The 22,091-nt window shown below is 36.8% G+C and overlaps 1 protein-coding gene across 1 annotated transcript in view; it reads left to right on the plus strand.

The window, feature by feature from the left end:
• The window catches only part of RIT2 (Ras like without CAAX 2), a 354,435-nt gene that overhangs the window by 219,444 nt on the left and 112,900 nt on the right, over nucleotides 1–22,091 (plus strand). The gene's annotated exons all lie outside the window — the stretch shown is intronic.

A 22,091-nucleotide genomic window follows, 5' to 3' on the forward strand; every position in this document is an offset into this window, starting at 1 on the left:
CAAGGAGGAGTGCCTGAGTGGCTCAGTCAGTTAAGCCTCTGACTCTTGATTTCAGCTCAGGTCATGATCTCACCATCATAAACTTACCATGCTGAGTGTGGAGATTGCTTAGGATTCTTTCTATCCTTCTCTCTCTCTCTCTCTGCCCCTCCCTGCTTGTGTTCTCTCTCTCTCCTATTTCTCTCTCTCTCTCTTTAAAACATAAAAATTAAAAAGATCAAGGTACAGCAAGTAGAAGAACAAAAAAATGCAAGAACTATACAACCACTGCAAAATAAAACTGTAAAATAAATGTAGGGAATGTTATTTAGACTGAAAATGCTCTTTAGTTTGCGTCTTTGTTTTCACTGATAAGAATTCCTCACACTCACTGTCAGCCAGTAATCAGTTCCTGAATACTGTTACCTGATCAGCACTGCTCTATCAGGTAGAGCACTGCTCTACTCACAGAGGGGAATCTAATGTGAATTTTAAGGACTTTAATGTAGGAAAAGTATGGACTTTAAATTGTAAGTGTTTCAACTGTAGAAAGGTTTCTTCCTTTGGGGAACCAAAAGTTTAATTAACTAGATAAAACACAAGAAACAAATAATAGTTACATTTCAATCTTTAGGAGAACAAACTGGATATAATGGGCATTTTACTGCCCAGCAACACTCTGAATCATTTTAACAAACAGCACCTTGAATTATTTCCCTTGGGGAAGCACCTGTCCCCAATCTCAGTCATATAAAGTCAACTTTACCCTGGGGCCAAGGACTAAGTTATAGCAAGCTAAACCTAAACAGTATATTCCATCATTTTGCTGACATTTCTATTTCTCAAACTATGGACTACAGGATATTCTAAAATTTTGAGAAAAAAAAAGTGAAACATTACATCTCTTACATATCACAACTTTGAAATGTAAGGACTTACTTTCCATGGCATCATGTTTGTGTAATTTGTTTCTTAGTGGTGGTTCTGATAAAAATAATCAGTGCTGAGTGGAAAATCAAAGTGGAACAGGAAACAAGGGTGGAGAATCCCATCTGATCCCAAGGTTCGAGAAATTGTGCAAGGCCCCATACATCCCATGAGTAATTTTGGTTATTTAAGTATAAAAATAATTCTGGGTGCCTGACTGGCTCATTTGGTAGAACATCCAACTCTGGATCCCAGGGTTGTGAGATTAAGCCTCACATTGGCCATGGTGCCTACTTGAAATAACCAAACAAATAAATAAAGTAAAAATAATTTTAACTTAAGCACATTATATTTTTTGAACAGCTACGATGCTGTTTGAAAAAAAAAATTTTTTTTTCAACGTTTATTTATTTTTGGGACAGAGAGAGACAGAGCATGAATGGGGGAGGGGCAGAGAGAGAGGGAGACACAGAATCGGAAACAGGCTCCAGGCTCTGAGCCATCAGCCCAGAGCCTGACGCGGGGCTCGAACTCACGGACCGCGAGATCGTGACCTGGCTGAAGTCGGACGCTTAACCGACTGCGCCACCCAGGCGCCCCTGCTGTTTGAACCTTAGTTACCTAATAAACAGAAGTGTTTTGTATTTTGTTTAGCCTGGGGCATGAAAAAACTATTGAGACACAAAGGTGATGTTCACCGAGAAAGTCTGGGCTCACCTGGATTACAGTGATGCATTCGGGGTTGGGTACAAAATGCAAATGTAGCCGATGAGTTCTAGGACTAGACTGCTATTCAACTGTTGTGAAGAGGAGCGGCCCTCCTTTGGCAGCAATTTTGTGATCATGGGGGTAGAGGATTTCTGAATTTGTATAGATACACAACATGGACTTTGAAGATGAAGTCAAATACAATGGACCCAGAGGAAAAAAAGAGAAAAATTGGGGTCTTGGTGGCATTTGAACAGTTAAAACAAGATGCATCTGAATATTGTGACATTCGTACTTCTCAGCCCGGTCTCTGGGCTTTTAAGCTATATGAATTAAGCATTACCTTTATTGTCTTAGCCAATTTGAGAACCAATTAATTTGTAACTAAAAGAAGTTAAAAATGTTACACTGAAAGATAACAATCTGTAAAATCCTAGGTTTTTTGGTTTTTACCTAACATCAAACTTAATATGAGGGGATCACTTTTTACAGTATTCTTATGAGAGACCAGTGGAGAAGGCCTTGGGTGCTCATTCCCTTCCTTCATTTGGCAACCTAGCAGGGAGCTAGTTTCCTGGATTGAGCAAGTCTGTGAGATGATGTCCATATTCTTGACACATAGTATTTCCAGGACCCTTATATGCATTCTTTTCTATGGTTCCTGGATTCACAGATAATTTGAAATACCTTGTTACTTAGAAAAGCTAAGAGTTACTTAGCAGTTCTTAGGCTGACACATACATTTTTTGCATGTGAAGGGATGGAGTTTGCTGTTTCTCTGAAATGCTTCCGCTTGCAAGCTATTCTACTTGTTGGCCAAGACAAGTCCCCCACCCACCGCACATGCACACACACAATATACGTACATATATGTACGCATCATAAATACTTTGAATTTATGCATTATACAAAGAGCTTAAAATATTTTTTAAAGTATGGTTTCTTTGATGCAAAAAATCAGACAAATAGAGGAATATTAAGAAATAATTATAGGGGCGCCTGGGTGGCTCAGTCGGTTGAGCGGCCGACTTCGGCTCAGGTCAGGATCTCATGGTCCGTGAGTTCCAGCCCCGCGTCGGGCTCTGTGCTGATGGCTCAGAGCCTGGAGCCTGTTTCAGATTCTGTGTCTCCCTCTCTCTCTGCCCCTCCCCTGTTCATGCTCTGTCTCTCTCTGTCTCAAAAATAAATAAACGTTAAAAAAAAATTAAAAAAAAAAAAGAAATAATTATAAAATGTGTCATTGCTTAGTGCAATAGCATTTAGAGGGTTTAGGTAACTATTGGTTGGAACAGTTGTAGATTTACTCTTGAAATTGCTTTATAGGGCACCTGGTGGCTCAGTGGGTTAAGTGTCAGACTCTTGATTTCAGCTCATGTCATGATCTCATGGTTTGTGAGTTTGAACTCTGCTTCAGTCTCTACACTGACAATGCGGAGTCTGCTTAGGATTCTCTCTTACTCCCTCTCTCTCTTCCCCTCCCCTGCTCTCTCTCTCTCAAAAAATAAATAAACTAAAGAAAAGAAAAAAAAAAGGCTTTATAAACATGAACTGAATAATTATCTCCCACTGTGAGGTAGTTATTGAAAAAGAGGCCTATTGTGTGATGTAGGTCATCACGTCAGAACATACTTGTTAATAGCTTGATAGCAGTCCACACAATAACAATAATAATAATAACAGACCTGTTTCTATTGATGAGAAAGTTTATCTCTAAAATGAAATAGTCTTTTGGAAGAAAATTAAGTCATTAAGGAGTTGTTAACGTACTATAAAACTATTAAGTGGGATATTGGCAAAACAGCTGAGAGTAAAGTTCCCAGAATTTAAGGCAAAACTTCTATCATGAATATTGTTGGTAATGAGTTTCTTTTTAGATCATCTCAGCAGAGCTGTTGTGTTACCCAACTTGATAGGGAACCATTCATATAGAATACAGTTAGTGAGGTGATCTTGATGATTGGCTTCCCACTCAGAGTCTGCTCAAGGATGGTATCTTCATTAGTGATACTTTAAAGATGAGTTGGGACACCTGGGTGACTCAGTCAGTTAAGCATCCAATGCTTGATTTTGGATCAGGTCACGATATCACAGGTTTGTGGGACTGAACCCCTTATCGGGCTCTGCCTCTCTCTCTCTCTCTCTCTGTCAAAATAAATAAAAAAACATTTAAAAATAAATGAGTCCTTATGGAGTGCCTGGGTGCCTCATTCAATGACTATTGATTTTTGCTAGGGTCATGATCTCACTATCCTGAGATTAGGCTCCCCGCTGGGCATGGAGCCTGCTTAATATTCTCCCTCTAAATAATTATCATTTAAGAAACAAGAATTTAAAGACTATCATGTAGAAAAAAGAGTTTATCTCTTCCACAAATGATGCTATGACTTAAGCCAAAGGGAGAATGTGCATATGAACACATTTGGGGGTATATCTGTGGAAGAATTCACTAATTAGAGCTTCTATCAATGTGATAGGCTGCCTAGCAAGGAGGATAGAACCCCTTCATTCTGTGTTCAAGTTAATGCTAGACCATCATCTGTCAAAGATGTTTTCTGATAGGCATTGACTAAATTGGGAGAATTCACTAATTAGAGCTTCTATCAATGTGATAGGCTGCCTAGCAAGGAGGATAGAACCCCTAATTAAATTGGGAGAATTCACTAATTAGAGCTTCTATCAATGTGATAGGCTGCCTAGCAAGGAGGATAGAACCCCTTCATTCTGTGTTCAAGTTAATGCTAGACCATCATCTGTCAAAGATGTTTTCTGATAGGCATTGACTAAATTGGAAGAATTCACTAATTAGAGCTTCTATCAATGTGATAGGCTGCCTAGCAAGGAGGATAGAACCCCTTCATTCTGTGTTCAAGTTAATGCTAGACCATCATCTGTCAAAGATGTTTTCTGATAGGCATTGACTAAATTGGGAGAAAGTCTGAGAAAAAAGATGGCCATTAAAATTCTTGGTTCTATAGTGATTCTATGATATTCTCATTTGTAATGGAATGCTACCAGTAATAAATTCAATTCTAGCATCTGGTACATGGTTACCTCTAAGTCATTGATCAGCCTTTGCTGCACAAATCCTTTGGTTTGGATGTTAATAAAGATGGAACTACTTCCGAAAGAGATCTGTATATATTCTACTTTCACATAGTTGAGAATTCATCTACAAGTATTTATTGACTTCTTACAGAGTTTAAGATAAGAGCATATGCAGGGCCTATACTGCTATCTAGTAAATAACAAACACTCGTTTAATAAGTTTTCAATGAAAGAATATATGAAATTAAAAATACTTTTTTTTTGTACTTCAACTTGCTAGTCATAAGACCTTCAAAAAATTATGGAATATCTTTAAGCCAGCCTTGGTTTTCTCAGTTTCTTTAAAATTGGGTTTTTAAATTTTTTGTTTTTTATTTATTTTTGAGAGAGAGACAGTATGAGCAGGGGAGGAGCAGAGAGAGAGAGAGAGAGAGAGAGAGAGAGAGAGATACAGAATCTGAAGGAGGCTTCAGGTTCTGAGCTGTCAGCAAAGGGCTCGAACTCAGGAACCATGAGATCATGACCTGAGACAAAGTCAGATGCTTAACTAACTGAGCCACCCAGGCACCCCTAAAATTGGGTTTTAAAGTATAAACTAGACCCCATTTGTTCCCCAAATGGCCAGCATAATGTTGGCTGTCATTATTAATAAATTATTACATATGGACATGTAAATAAAGAAGCACATATGAGAGATCCTATTGAGAAAGAAAACACAGGAATATACAAATGAATGACCATTGATTTAAATCACTTTTTTCTTAATGTGTGTGATTGGGCAGGGGAGTAGATAGACTTAGTGACTTAGAAAGAATGTATGGAAAAATCTGCCTGTGTCCATTTTGTAGATTGGTAAGTCACATGGTGTAAATTGGCAAGACAAGTTTTATCGTCCCAACTTTCAAACTTACTGATTTTGACTTTCCTTGTGAAAAGTACTCCTTAAAGTAAGATGGTGGTTCTGAAGGTTGGTTACACACTGGAATCACTTATGAAAACTATGCCTTAGGTCCAACCCCAGAAATTCTACTTTAATTGACATGGGGTTCCAGAGATTTAAGAACTCCTCAGTTAATTTTAATATGCAGTCATTGCTGAGAACTATATGGGCAGGAATACCACTTTTTATTATTATTTTTTTTTTTTTAGAAAGAGAGCACTTGTGTGTGAGGGAGGGGCAGACAGAGGGAGAGAGAGAATCTTGGGCAGGCTTTATGCTCAGCATGGAGCCCGACGTGGGGCTCAATCCCACAATTCTGGGATCAAGACCTGAGCCTAAATCAAGACTTGGGAGCTCAACCAACTGAGCCACCCAGTGTCCCAACACTTCTTTTTGGATCACCTGCTCTATTTAGGATATTGATTGATTGCCTATTGGACTAAGTGCTTATAGAGTACAATGAGACTGAATTCTATAGGTCTTTGTTTCTCAAAGTATGGTCCTCAGACCATTTTCATCTGCTGGGAACTTGTTAGAAGTACAAATTTTTAGATCAACCCCAGGTTTTCTGAAACCTAAATCTAGGGTTAGGGCCCCAAAACTGTTTTGTTCAAGTGATTTTAATGCACTCTCCTTGAAAATAACTGCCATAGGAAATATGAAATTTAAAGAATCCCTGCAAAGCCTCTTGTCACTAGCCACATTTAACAAATATTCTCAGGTTAGCAGAATTGGCAGTGCTAAAAATAAAAATTTAAAGTGAAAACAAATCAGGAAATGATCATAAAGAAGCTGCCCTCCCAGTAAAGATAAAGAACGGCTTTGGGAGGAACATTAAATAATATTTCAAGTTGAGAAAATAATGGCTCAATTTTGATGAAATAAAGGTTTTTAAACTTAAAATGTGAAGGTATTAAATTTGAAGCAGAGGACTCAAGGAGTAAGTGCCCTTGGTGACCTAGAACTGGGTATAATCTGGCAAAATAAGGCAAAAGAAGTAGTAAAATGAATATAAGAAACATGACTCTATATTAAGGACTTTTTGAATTGCCTCAAGATGTTTAAATCCAAAAGAAAATGAACCCTTTAAATATATGTATCAAATTATTGTTCACCTGAACTAAATAATACTGTAAATGTTTAGAATAAAAAAGGGTTGCACATATCTTTTAAAGATTACAAAATTACATTCATCTATTATCTGAAAAGAGAATGACCCCAGAAGACCATGTATTCATTATCCTTCTTTTACCAGCACAAAATAAATACTGAAATAATTGTCGTCTTGAATAACACTAAAGCCAATTCTCAAGGGAATGTGACCTTAGCACATGGAGAAGAGGTATGCCATTCTCATAATGAGTAATGGGGTTGTACCTGCTTGATTTGGATATGAAATAGACAGGAAAGACAGGAGAGGAAGGGTAAAGTAGTTTCACAGAGAACGTAAGGGCTAGAAGGGGCAGGAATGTAATCTTCAGAGTTTTGCCCAGCATTGACTCTGCCCACAGATTACTTATCTATGAGTGAGTGTATTTTTGTTTTATAAATATTAGCCAATATTATTGATGTCTCAATATATATTAATATATTAACCAATATTATGGATTCATTTTTAATCATTAAATATTTTTTGAGCAAGGACTGATAAAACACATGTATTATTTCAAGTATACTTTGGTAACTTGAATGTTTTGAGAAGGTGGGGATGGAAAGAAATAACCCATCAACTTCTCATACCAACTATTTCTAAACCATGATCTCTTCTTAGCATTTTAATTTCTTATTTTCTTTTCTTTTAAATCAGATATGGCAAAATAAAGTACTAGATTATTTTGCTGCTTATTTTCCTATAAAAGGATCTAGGAATATGCCCTTAAATGAATTAGTAGTATCTAGGATGTATTACTAATTTGGGGAAGATCGTCTATGTTAAATTTCATGGTAATAGATTTATACATTTTTATCTGCTCATTTTTTAGAAATACCATTGCATACCATGTGAAAGTCACAGGGAAAGCTTTTGTTAAAGAATTAAATTCAATCTGTGTATGCTGGTAACCACAATAAGAGATACACTTGGGTCTGAGGTACACAGGGACTTAAACAGCAAGTCCTTAAGAAGAGCAGTGACTGAGACCCAGAAGACCATGGTCTAGGGAGACATGGGGGATGTCAGCTATCATAATCAGTCCTCAAAGTTTATGCTGGATTAAGATTAGCATTATTAGGCTGGGATATAATATGAGGGGTCATCAGGAAAATTAGATAACAATGCTCATGGCTCAGGTTGAGTTAGTTCAGTTAGTAACTGGTCTATAAGCAGCTGTGAATATGAACTACTGAGTCCAACCTCTTGGGGATGAGAGCTGACAAAAATGAGTCACAAAGTCTGGACTTTAGTCAATCACATTGAATTTCACAGGGATGCTCAGGTACCAGAAGAATAGTTGGCAATCTATCTAGTAAATGAGGGAGGCATTTTGGTCTTGATACTAGGCAAAAATTTTCATAGATCAGCAAAGACCATGGTCACATAGGTCATATAGTGAGCTGAGTCTGTGGCAGTGCTCACCTGCCAATAGATGTAGAGACTCCTAAAGATAACCTGTCTTGGTAAGGCTTAGTAGGTGGCTGGGCAGTGTTGAACCTCACCTACAGTGAGTGAGGAAAGTAGTATAGACTTAGGCTTAGTGAAAAAAGGATCGTGAGTCTTTACAGTGCATAGAGGGAATGGCAGATTTAGTGATATGTTTCTAATAGCATAGGATTTCTTATGAAAAGACCAAGAATTTCAATATAAGTGAGTCTCTTTGAAAAGTGTCAAACTAACTAAAGAAAGGACTTTTAATTTCTTTCCTGTGCTTCTTTCATTCTGAGACAGGGCCCAGAACTCTAATTTCTGTGGAAGAACTGTAGCTTCCGCTCAGAGTGTAGCAGGTGCAGACCATACAGTGGAAATGCCAATTGCTCTATTAATGATAACTGTAGAAAGGGTTGAATAATTAAATGACTATTGTACACAGGGGTTTCACGGGGATTTGTAATTTATAAAACTTTTTTTCAATTATTCAGGGGCATAATGTGGAAAAAGATGAAATTTAAAGCAAATTGAAAATCTCATTAGTGATGTGGGTATCTCAAGAGCTGATACCAGGTCCTACTTCTGTGATGGTTTAGGCTTTTCAAGTAAAAGGCAGACAGGCATGATAAGCAGCAGGCAGGCATGAGTGATTGATAAAAAAGTATTATTTAGTGTGTTCTGGGTCAGGAAGTTATTGAAAGGGTTGATTGATTCTGTTTAATAGTATTACCTTCCTATAGCTTTTCTCCGTTTCTTTAAACAGTATTTTTATTCAATTTATGGATAGAGTTACTAGTTCCTCAGATCAATGTCTTATGATATTTCATTATTGTTTATTCATTTTCGATGAAACTAGTCCCTAATTCAATTAGTTTTTTCAGTCTCCAAATTCATAGGTATCAATTATTTATGCTTTTCTCTAATTTAGAGTTATTCTTGAAATACACACCCTTTGATGATTACTTAAAAATAATTAGATAGCATGGCCTGATCAGGATTAGGAGTGAGTTTTTATAGACATATTCCAAGTTTATGCACTGGGAGAGTAACTCAGCAAGCAGTAGTGGAAACAAGTCTGGAGAAGTAGGGAAGGCCCCAGTGAATATCCTGGGAGTTAATATAAAAGAGTAATTGGGAAATCAATTTCTCAAAATTTCTAAGGGAGCATGTTTGGCTTTCAACTTTAACTTGGAAGGTATTTGCTTTACTATTTGATAAGTGGTCCAGCTAAATTCCATGTTACTCTCATCCACATAATTTTTATCTAGCTTAACTACAGGGACTAGGTAAAGCATAGAAGCATAGAGGGAGGATTTTCTTTTCATTCCTAAAAACACCAAAAGGAAATCAAGAATGGTCAAATATTGACATATTTAATGTGGGAATAACGGTGAACTATGACAGTTTGGATTAACAGCCCTGTGATTTTGTCAAGCTTCACTGAAGGAAGATTTTAATTCGTTCTACACTACCTATACTATGGCCAACCTTGGACTGATGCATCATACTGATGCAACCTTTGGATTGAATCAATACCCCCAAAGATCCACACAGTATTTAAAGTAGTGATCCAGAAACTTCCTCTAGTCCAAAAAGCTTTGTGAAGGATTTTTGTTTGTTTTAGAAAAGCAGATTGAGTTTCTACTCCCTACTCTGATTCAGTATATCTGGGATAGGACCTAAGATTTTGCATTTTAAAACAAGTACTCTTGAGGATTGTGAAGCAGTATGCATAGATGGAAGCCTTTCTGCCATTACTGAATCAAAATAAGCCTTCATCAAAGTGGCCTTTCAAATGATGAGAAGTCCAAAATATTTAAACACATGCATGCACGCTTGAATGCCAAAAGTCAACAAGATGAAATTCTGCTAAAGTATATCTACTTCCATGAAAATTATCATCTGTAATGGAGTTTATTTCATTGGCATGTCAACATAAATTCTATGAGGGTGATCATGATCATTAAATATTAGTCTACAATTACCTGGACTGAGGCTTTTGTTCAATTCATTGCCTGAAAATACTTAATCTTTTTGATACCTGTCTCCCTCCCAAACAAGAATAACAAAATAAAACAGGAATCATGCAAATCCAAAATTGATATCTTTGTGGGAGATTTAAAGATTCTAAGTATTAATAGATTATTTTGTATGTATTTTATGCTCTCCAGCATTATGACCAACCTAATCATAAGTGTTAGTGAAAATACATATAAGACATTTATTCTCAGAAATTTCATGGTTTTATTAGGAGGGTTATATATGACCAAAATAGAATTAAGTTACAGTGAAAATTAATACCTGCTCAGGATGCTGAGTCACTGATGTTGACTGGCACAGATGTGAGTTCACACAGGTTGAATGTTGGGTTGTAGAGCACAATGCATGATGTATAACATACAATAAGGATACTAGAGGAAAATGTATAGATATCCTGTGAGAATTAGAATTTGGTTAGGTTTGATTTTTTTTTTAATTTTTTAAAATGTTTGCTTATTTTTGAGAGAGAGATACAGACAGAGTGTGAGCTGGGGAGGGGGCAGAGAGAGGGAGACACAGAATCCAAAGCAGGCTCCAGGCTCTGAGCTGCCAGCACAGAGCCTGACGTGGGGCTCGAACTCACAAACTATGAGATCATGACCTGAGCCACCCAGGCACCTCAGAATCATGTTAGGTTTTGATGGACTCACAAAATAAAGAATTGACTTTACAAATTCACAAGTTATAATTCAGAAAATATGGACCTCACATTGTTGATTCCTGCTCTTTGATAAATGCAATTATATTAAGTGCTATGGTAAATTGTGTTTGGCTTCATAAATCACAGCATCTCTCTGGATCACATTACAGATGTATGCGATGGCAATATTTTTTAAAAGAGAAGCAAAGTAATGTGTTTTTCTCTTTTGCTTTCCAACATGCCTGTCCTTCTCTCCTATTCCTCCATAAAGTTTAAAAATCTAACTTCCAGAGTGGAAGGTGGGATTAAGATGTGGTAGCAGGAATACAAAGAAAGCTAGAACTTCTAAAATTCAAAATCATAGTATGCTTTGATATGATAGGATTAAAAGTCGGCTATTACTGAGAGATAATTTTCTAACTGCCTTTAGGCCCTGTTTAGATCTAGTGAAGAAGAGAGAGGGTACATTAGATTAACTGACAGAAATAGAAGACCAAGATTATTGACACACTGTTAGAAACTCTAAAGGAAGATTTTTCTGCAGGATCTCTGAACAAAATGAATGATCCCAAACCAACATAAGAAAAGTGTCAAATTATTAATAGGGGTGGAACAGCATTGTCAGACAAAGAGGACTCTTGGTATTTCTGAGCCTTGCTTTGATCTCCTGTCATGGAAATGCTCCATTGAGAGCTAGCATACCTGCTATGGGCTGTACTGTGTTGGAGTACCTTGTGGTATCACCACAGAGATGTGGATTGGAGAGTCTGAAATAAGTATCTAATTAAACACATGGCAGAGACACAGAGGCATGAAAGACAAGAGAAAATTGAAGCAGCTGCAGGCCTTTACAGAATATCAAAAAAATAGGTAAACACTGCTATCCAAATAATAGTCTCTTATGGTAGAATCCAGAGGTAGAACTTCAGTCAGATATATCTCAGAGGATGCCACCCAGGAAAGGAATCATAAATCTCCTTGCCTAGTCACTGGGTTACTCAAATGCTTTGTCCATACTCACACGCCATTTGAGAGTATCTGGCAGAAGAGATGAGTGTGGAATATTGAGTAACTCTTCCAATGTAAAACAAAAGAGATCATTTGAATTAAGTTCTAACAAACTTGAAAGCAGATGGCCCCAAATACAGTTGTTTCATTTCCTCCCTATGCATAGGTATAAGTCTTATAAGAAAGATCAGATCAGTTATAGGAAAAATAAGTTATTATATCTTCTCTGTACATTTGGGCATGGTATGAATAGACTGTGACACACACACACACACACACACACACACACACGCACCCTTCATAAAGATTAAGATTAATTCTCAGAGATAGGTGAAAGGAATAAAAGTCATTTCCTTACATAAAGTATAACTGAGAAACCCTTGCCATCCTGAGAATATATGAACATGGCTGGACAGACTGAGGCCATTTTTTCCTTTGGTTCATTTCTTTCAGGCTCTGCCTAAGGGCTTGCACTGGAATAAAAAAACAACACAAAACAAAAACTGCATAACCAGTAAATTTATTACAAAAACCTCAATAGCCTACTGAGGGCTACCCAGAGACTGGCAGAAATGTTTCTGTATCTCAGGCTAGGAAGAATTCCTCCTATAAGGGTATTCTCACTCTATCATCCCCATCCTCTCCCCAACTAGAGATCAAAGGAAACCACATAATAATTTTTGTTCCAATTATAATGGAGCAGAAAAGCACTTCTGAATTGGTGAAGTAAGGGCCTCCAAAAATTACCATAAACCTAATAAGAGCAATTTCAAAAAATGTCAGAATCAACTTTTTCAAACCTCTGAACATTAACCGTATGCTTGCAACTGTTCATGAGTAGTAAACAAAAAAGCTTGACTCCAAGATTTGTGTCATTTTAATATGCCCAATTCACTGTCTCTCTCTCCCCAGCTCTAATGCCCTCTGATGCTTATACTCCTGAGAGCTCTCAAGTTCCAGAGCAGCATGTGTGTTCATAGAGAACATGTCCTCTTCCTATAACAGTGTCACATTTTCTAGTTTATTTATTTTGAGAGAGAGAGAGAGAGAGTGCACACAAGTAGATGAGGGGCAGAGAGAGAAATTCCAAGCAGGCTCCATGCTCTCAGCACAAAGCTGGAACCCAAGAACTGTGAGATCATGACCTGAGCCAAAATCAAGAGTAGAACACTTAACCAACTGAACCACCCAGGTCCCCCCCCCCCAATAACTGTGTCACATTTTATTGCCTAGATGCAAAAGGACGTTCTACCTGAGCCCAAAACTGTAGTCTTTAATGAATTTAATAACATCAGCTTTTTCTCTTACCTTTCTATCCATAGACTCTTTCCCAGATACCATGTAATTCCCTCCATAAAGCTTTCTTTAGCCTGTAATGTACTCCTAAATAAGGCATCCCATGTACCTCAGTTGCAAAAAGTAAGGACCTCATTCATATCAATAGATGTAAGACCATTCTGGGACATGACCACTCCACTGCACAATTCTAATAGTGTGAGTTATGGAGGCCCTTTCCAGGGATTGGCTGTGATGTGTAGGGGATGTAGTTGTACAAATACACCAGCAAGTCTGAGCTCTTTGATCTAAAATTTCTTGTTCTATAAATATGTATCCTTTTTTTTTTTTTAGCAATTCATTTCTGTTTTGTTTTGTATGTATAATGATAACTTCACGGGCTAAAGATCTATTAGGCTAGGTCAGAAAACATAACTAGAAAAATAATTTTTTTTACTAGAGCATAAATAGAGTTATTCATAACAACTCAGTGCTCTTGTGCACACATGTGTAGTTTGATGTAAAAAAAATGAGCTGAAAAGAATCTCATGGACAAAACAGGCAGGAATTAGAGAATGTGAATGGGGTCTCTAAATACTTTAGTGCAGGATTCACAACTGTGCAACTACTGACATTTTGGAATGGATAATGCCTCATGGGAGGGGGTGTTGTGGGATGCTTAGCATCCCCTGCCTCTCCCACTAGGTGCTAATCGCTCCCTCACCCAGTTATGACCACCAAAAATGTTTCTTTGAGGGGAAAGGGCAATAATTCCTCTCCCCCCACCAACTGAGAATCACTTTTTAGCCTAATCCCTTTGTTTGTTTGTTTATGTTTATTTATTTTGAGAGAGGGGGTGGGCAGAGAGGGAGTAAGAGAGAATCCCAAGCAGACTCTCTGCTGTCAAAATGGAGCCCTATGCAACTATGTGGAGCTCAGTCTCAGGACTGTGTTTTCCTGAGCACAGTCTCAGGAACCATGAGATTGTGGCCTGATTCAAAATCCAGAGTTGGACTCTTAACTGACTGAGCCACCCTGTCACCCCACCCCTTTATGATTAGAAGGGAAATTGAAGCTTAGTGATTTCAAATGACTTGTTTTTGGTAACAAACTAGTCAAAGCAAAAAATCTGGTTAGAGCACTCTTGTGACTTCTTGCCCAATGTTCCTCTTGATATCATCCTCAATAAAGACAGTGAAGACATACTAGATCTTAAAATACTGATGTTTTACTAATTTTGTGATTCAACTGAACTAGTGACAGGTATATGGTTCAATATCAAATGTTTGCCTATCTTCCTTTTTATATTGTCTTCAGTACAATGTCTGAAACAAGGTAGTACTATAAACAATAGAACTGGATTCAGTGTGTTCTTTTAGGTTAAACTCTATAACTATTGTCTGCAATGCTGACTAGACTTCCTGAACTTTTTTAAATGGGCGAGAGGTAAGATTTATAAAAGATATATTGCTAAGTAATCTAAGGAAAACCATGAGATTACAGCTGAATGGTGACTTTTAGAAGGTGTAATTCTGTGGCATTTCTCCCTTTCTACTGATATTCTGGGTCAAGTGAATCGATGAATTTATTCCATTTTCTGTTCTCATTACAGATTTTGTCAGGAAAAGTGAGTTATCACAGAATTTTATTGTGTGATACATTTGGTGAATTATAGCAGTGAGCAGAAGATGGTTAACCTCTCTTATAATTGTATATCTTGAGTGACTATTCTGCCCTTTCCAAGTGCTTCTGGAATAAAAATTTACCTCTTAATCTCTATATAAATTTCAGGTGGTAATGCTTAAGTGACACTCTTAGGAGGGTGGAGTATTTCCCTCATGAAGAAAAGTTTTTACCGATAATCTGATTTCCAACAAAAGCACGATCTCAATAGGTTTGTTATGTGAAGAATGTTAAAAAAATATTTTATATTTCCTAAAATAACATTGGATGTAGACGTGTCTTAACTGTACAAAACTTTGTGCTGGTTTTTCAGAAAGGAGAACACTTACAATATGTAATTCAGCTGATTGATTTCCTACATGGCCTAAAACTTTGTTTACTGTGGACTCTCTCAAAAGATCACCATAAAAACTTGTTAATAAAATAAAGTGTTTTATATCAATTCAGTAACAGAACCACCTTTAGAGGCTCTTAGTTGTGTCTCAGAAGAGAGAGATCAGAGGAGGTAACAAGATTTTTGACTTGGGATGTGTAATTTTAGGTGGGTCTTGCAAAGACAGTAAATGGTTGAGAAAGTTTAGAATTTATGACATGCTGGCTTTGGGTTGGTAGGTACAACAAGATGAAGGTCTTAATGCATATTTGGTAAGCAAGTTTTAAGCCTTCATAGAAAGCTATTTTAGTTGGGTCACAGTCTTACCTTCTAGAAATAAGTGTTTCTTGGGGCAAATAATGTAGTTATGTTGCTCGTTATCAGCATTATTTCACTGTATGCCTAGACCCATAATGGTTTAACACATGGACAGGAAAATATCCCAATAAGGCCGGGAAGGAAAATTATGTCCATTTCTGTTCCAAATGCCAATTTGAATTCACAGTTATTAAGACCCTAAAGGAAATGTAGAGACGGATATTTAAAAAAGAGCATCCTGGGTAAGAAAAAAAGGCTCAAAACAACCCCACATAAGAATGCTATAGCCCTGTGTTTATTGGAAATATTGGGTAGAATTCTGTCTCTCAGATCTTTAACTTGCTAGTCAATTATTATATGCTCACTATATTAAAGATCCTAGGCAAGGAACTATAGTAGTATAATATGAACAATACATAGGTCCCTGCCAATCAAGCAAAAGTTACATTATCTTTCTCTCTAACTTATTGGTTGGGGAATTGGGATCCTTATTAACCAAGAAAGCAATAAAGGAATATATAGTGTAATCACTTTGGGCAAAGTTCTGGGCTATAGAATATGGAAACCAAAGTAGTGTAAGATGTGGCTCTTGCCCTCAAGGAGTTCACAACCTAATTGTAGAGATAGCAAATTTGTAAAGAATAATTTTTTGAAGTTATAAAATAAATTGCTAAATTGTATGTTACAGTTAAAGGATCAAGCATTGTAATAAACTGCCAGTTGTGAAATAGTAAGAGAAGGTAGAGAAGGAATAATGTGTTTTCTTTGAAGTTCAACAGAAATTCCAAGTTGAGGATAAGGTTCTTTTGCACAGAACAATGTTCCATTGCAATGCCCTTTAATCAGTGTATGAACCCAGAATTTCTCTCTAAGCATTTACTTCAACCTATTTTTAAACACACATGTGAGAGATTTAGGAAGAGATATTTGAGTTGCATTTTTGCAGAGCCAAAAATAGCTTGAAAACCTATGCAATTAGTTAAAACTATTGAGCATGTACACAGGACTTTAATAGCTTTGAAAAGAGCTACAGATCTATAAGAAAGCCACCTCAGATTTTCAGAAATTCTGCTGCAGAAGCAGAATTAAAACAATAATAATAGCTTAAAGTCTGAGGTGAGGAGCCTAAAATATAGTCGTAGGTGATAAAATAGATCCAACAATACTGACAACCTGTTCAAATATAAGATTCCATTTCCTTCATATTTTATGCTTTTAACATGCAAATGTTAGAAAATAAATACTCATGATGAAGTAATAGGAATTCAGAGAACAGAGACTTTATCCATTTATTCTAAATGATGGATTTTGTTGCTATGCTTAGACATAGCCTGAGTTTATGCAAGTGATTCATTTGGATTCTGACTTGTGCATGATCAAGGTTTATGAAAATATAATAGCTTGTCACATGCAGCAAAGCAGACTCAATTGTGACAATCCTACAGCAACTCATTAAATAGCCCAAATGTCTTAGCAGATCGATCTGTTTTTTAATCATTTTATCAACAGTAAAGGTATAAGGAGCTAACTTTAAGCATACATACAAGAAAAAGTATCACAAATTTATCTCAAGCTATTAGAGAATAATTAAAAGAAGATTTCAAAAGAGAATTAAATTGAATCCACTTAATTTTACAGAGACATGTAAATTATAAGCTGTACAGGCAGAAGCAATATAGTTGTAGAGGGCATGTGATCACAAAAGATGGTGAATCTTTGAAATGGAGAACATTTGTAAATGGATTTCTTTGTCTCTTACTTTGACTCTGTGTTGCTCAACATCTCTGAGCAACAAACACATGGTGCAAGTGAGGAAGGAGCCCCAGTCTGAATATTATGTGATAGAAGCCACATTACTTCAGTCTTTCTCAAACTCCATATTTAGCTACATTAGTTCAACTGCTCAGGGCCTTATTGGTATTTCCTCATGTCCTCTAATTCACTAGGCTTTATATCTGTGGTTGCTTATACTTAAATTCATTACAGCCTTTTTACAACCTTCAATTTCTATCAAAACTGGTCTTTCTTAAGTTTTAGAGCCAATTCATGGATTTTAAAGCAACAGCTAGGAGCCTGATTAATTCATCTAGATGTATTAAACTTTAAATGAGAGTAAGCTGTATCATAATCTACCACTTTACTATCTTAAGGTACACTTTGTACTTGAATCAATGTCTTGGGGAATGCATGATTTAATGTAGAGGTTACAAATCCACGGTGGAGAGTTGGGAGTGATAGTGTTCAGAGGTTAGCACTGTTACATCCTTGTGCTGTACTTCTAACTGGAGTCAGATGCACAGCCTAGTTTCTGCTAGCAGGCAGGGATCAGGGATGACTATGCATGCATACACAGAATCTCATGTACCCTGCAGTCCGTCTCATCTATGCACCCCCTCACTGAGCAAACTTTACCCGTAAGTGTTCGTTTCCTGCTGTGAGACACAGGGTGTCTTTGAAGGGTGGAGAGATGGAAAGGAGGAAGGAAAGGAAGAAAATGTTGAAAACAACTGCCTTTCCACCCTTCCACCTATGTCTCTGGTTCTATAAATAAGATCTGAAAGGCACTATTAAGCACAATTCCGGAGAATCTCTCACCTCTTGTTTCTGTTTTGTTATGGTTGTTGTTGCTATTATTTTAGATTTCCAAAACACATTATTTCCCAATGTCCTATTTTCTAATACTAAGACAATTTACAGAAAAAATTAGGATTTTTACATTTGCTTCTACCTTATTGTGAAGATTAAAAAAGATTCTATATTAGTAAGTTATAAATTATAAACATGTCACAAAAGTAAAGTGTCAAGTGGTTCTGCAGATGTATGAAAGAGAATGACCTCTAATGGTCAGGGATATCTGAGTAAATAGCAGCCACATTTTTGCTGGATTTTTAGCATCATATGGGTAAAATAATAGAATCAATTGAACAAAAGTAGGCAAAGGTTTTTTTTTCTGGTCATTGGCATTACCACTTAGTTCATGAATTCGTGAATTCATTTATTTTATTCATTTCCTCAGTCATGACCACCTTTTATATGTACACTATGGGAGGCTATGTGGAGGATATAAAAGAATATAACCTCTGGTTCTGACTTCTGAGAGTTAGAAAGTAGTTGAAGAAATGATGCATATAGCAGTGACAAGACACAGTAGTAGAAAGAATGCCTAATGCTGTCAAGAGGTAGATGAGATCATTGGGCATGGGAGCATGGAGTTAAGGAAGTATCCTGGACAAAGTGGAACTTTAAACCAGGAAAAAAGGATAGGTAGGGGCCTGAACCTCTGTCAAAGAAACAACTTCAGTTGATCTCCTATGAAGGCCAAAGGAATATCAAAGGGTAAATTGGAGTTTTCTACACATGGCATCTATGGAAATTTTTTTTCTTTCCATTCATCCATTCTCAATTACCTGCCCCAACCTTTAAAATCACTCCATCTTCTAGGAATATCTTTGTCAGTGATTCTACCCAACTTGTAAAAGGGATTCATGTGTAAAGGCTATTAACACGTTCATCATCAAATAAGGTCTGCCACCAGATTTATGTCCAGACCAACCTTACTCTTAACAATACAATCCATTAACTGTGCATAAACATGTTCAAGCAATTTAGATAATGTGGGTAATGGTGAAACTGAGTGATAGCCATGCCCCAGGGTAAAATGATTCAAAACTGGTGGCATTTTAAATTTCCTGGCCAGATGTTAACTGATTGTTTTGATAGCAAATTAAACAGAGAGAGGTAAAAGGGGGAAGGCTCCAAAGAATTATCATCGCCAGATATCTTTCTTCCCTAGATGTCCCTCTGTGGCCCCAAAATGGACTTATTCACATTTTATTCACCTGGTTACTTTATTCACACACACACATGCACACACATGCACACACGCACATGTACACACACGGGTTTTTTTACTTAAATACAAATTTTGCTCCCTAGAATATTTTAGATATGGGAGGGAAGTGTACTTTGGGCCTTAGTTTTAGAATACTTAGGACAAAAATTATATATTATTACATTTCAAAGGAAACTTGGAATTTATTTAATGCAGTCCTAATTATATAGATGAGAAAACTGAGGTCCAAGAGGGTTAAATGACTCACCCCAGGTTGGATCATTATTGGCTGTTGAGCTGAGAACCTGGTATATTTCCTGCCTCCCTAGAGTTTTCCAGCTCATCATGCTTGATTAGGTTAGAGGTAGATAACTCATGGACATTATCCTGCTTGGGTTTATAGGAGATGATTCCCTGATGATATATCCCCATGATTGCCTGTATGATTTAGAAAGTTCTGTGTTGAAGAGGGTTTTTCTTGTTGTTCTTCTTGATGAAGCCCACTCTCAAATATAATTTGGTGCTTCAGTAGTATGAATATAGATATTAATAACTGTACTGAGTGCCTAACACATGTCACACACATGATGAACACTTAACATACATCATCTCAGTTTGTCCTCACAGTTAGCGTGACAAATATTGTGAGTCCACTTTTAGCCATGGGAGAACTGAGGCTCAGATGAGTTATAACTGCTTAAGGTCTTAAGGTTGATAAGTGGGGGTACAGGAATTTGAATTTGGGTAGTCTGACTAAAATATGTTTAGATGCACTGGCAAACACAGACACTAAATCAAGAGGTATCTTTCTGATTTCTTATAACCTGATTCATAATTACAAAAGGATAGAAGGCCTGGAAATAGTGACCTACATATTTATGGACTTATCTTAGAAAAATCATAATAATCAGTGATTTCATTAGGTCAACAATTGCAAACACCAAAATAGTTGTTTAAATCAAGTGTTTCCAATTACTAGTTCCTAAAATGGAATGATCTAATAACCCATTCAGAACTATACTTTGAAACTATTTATCACTATTTAACAAAACTTTACAAAGTACTTTCCGTCAATGATAAGCAGTTTAGCCTAATAGATGAGAGCATTCTGTGGCCACATAGCCTGTTTGGATTTTGGCTCAGTCACTTTCTGTCTTTATGACTTGGGCTAGCTCTTTAGTATGTACATCATCCATTTTCTCATCTGTTAAAAAAAGTGGTGATAATAACAATTCCTATCTCACAAGACTGTTGTAAGGAATGAATACATATACAAAAAGGCAGAATCTTGCCAGGGAATAGTACTGTGTAAGTGTTAGCTATACTATTATTCCATGCTATGTGCCAGGTTCTAATTGCAACTATCTTAAATCTGTGAATATAGGAAGATGTTTATGTGATGAGATATACACTTGTTTAACTTACATTGAAATAGATCTCTTAGGCTTCACATTCCTGGACATGTTAGACTACTGTAATCCTTTTAAAACCATAGGACTTGGGGGTGCCTGGGTGGCTCAGTTGGTTGAGCATCTGACTTTGGCTCAGGTCATGATCTCACAGCTTGTGAGTTTGAACCCCACATCAGGCTTTGTGCTGACAGCTCAGAGCCTAAAGCCTGCTTTGGATTCTGTTTCTGCCCCTCTCTCTGCCCCTCCCCCACTTGTGCAGTCTTTCTCTCCATCTCTCTCAGAAATAAACATTAAAAAAAAAACATAAGACTTGTAGGTTGAATTTTGTAGGAAGCACATGAAATTTTAGCATGTACAACGTTTATTAAGGAGTGCTTCTGGGGTCCCACAACTGTGAAAGGAAAGAGAAGAAAGGAGAAGGGAACAGAGGGAGAATTTGAGCTGCAATGAATTTTCAAGGACTATCTCAGCCAACTCCATTTGAGAGAGTTACAATTGTCTTCTTGGGTTGTCCTCAATTGTATCAAGATGGTCAGGCCTTTATATTTCAACATGGGTTCAGACCTTGGGTCATTCTAGAACTGCCCTGGGATGGCACTAAGGTTAGCAGTTTAGAGAAAGCCAATTCCCATAGGAGCTAATAGGTAAGACTATCCAGTGACATCCACATTCCTCAAAGCTGGTCAATAAGGCCTTCATTTTAGGGGGCCCTAAGTGGAGCATCACTTAGATATCACATGTCTATGAAAAAACTATAAATTCATGAAAAATTAGGTTTATAAATCTGACAGTCAACCTGATAACACGTTTAGTTATCTATCTTACCTAAGCTCTGCTGACTGACTGACTACCCAGGGTCTATTCATATCACTCTGTTAAATTCAAATGCTCATTTCTTTTAGTTTTATAAAATGTGTGTATGTGTGTGTCTATATGCATAGATAGGTATAAAGACACGTATATATATCCACACACATACATACATACATGTAATGTCTTCCTTCTTGGAATGCTAAAATTTATAATACTCCAGACTATAATTATTACTCCCCAAAGGCCTACCTAGAACGCAGTTATAAATAATTTCAGCTATTTGTCCAGCAAAAAAAAAGAAGTAAAAGTTAAGTCTCCTTGTTAAAAATATATGTATTTTTAAAGATTAGAAATTATGGTTATATAGACTGGAGACTCGGGAAAAAATGACAGTTGTTGTGGAGGAAAAAATTTACTCTCTTAAATTCTTCTGGCTAATATAAGAATGAAATTGATGAGATAGATTAATAGGAGAAAAACAAAATTTAATAATCTGTATATCTCTTAATACGTG

This window comes from Lynx canadensis, chromosome D3 (assembly GCF_007474595.2).
Source record: "Lynx canadensis isolate LIC74 chromosome D3, mLynCan4.pri.v2, whole genome shotgun sequence".
Classification (NCBI taxonomy): domain Eukaryota; kingdom Metazoa; phylum Chordata; class Mammalia; order Carnivora; family Felidae; genus Lynx; species Lynx canadensis.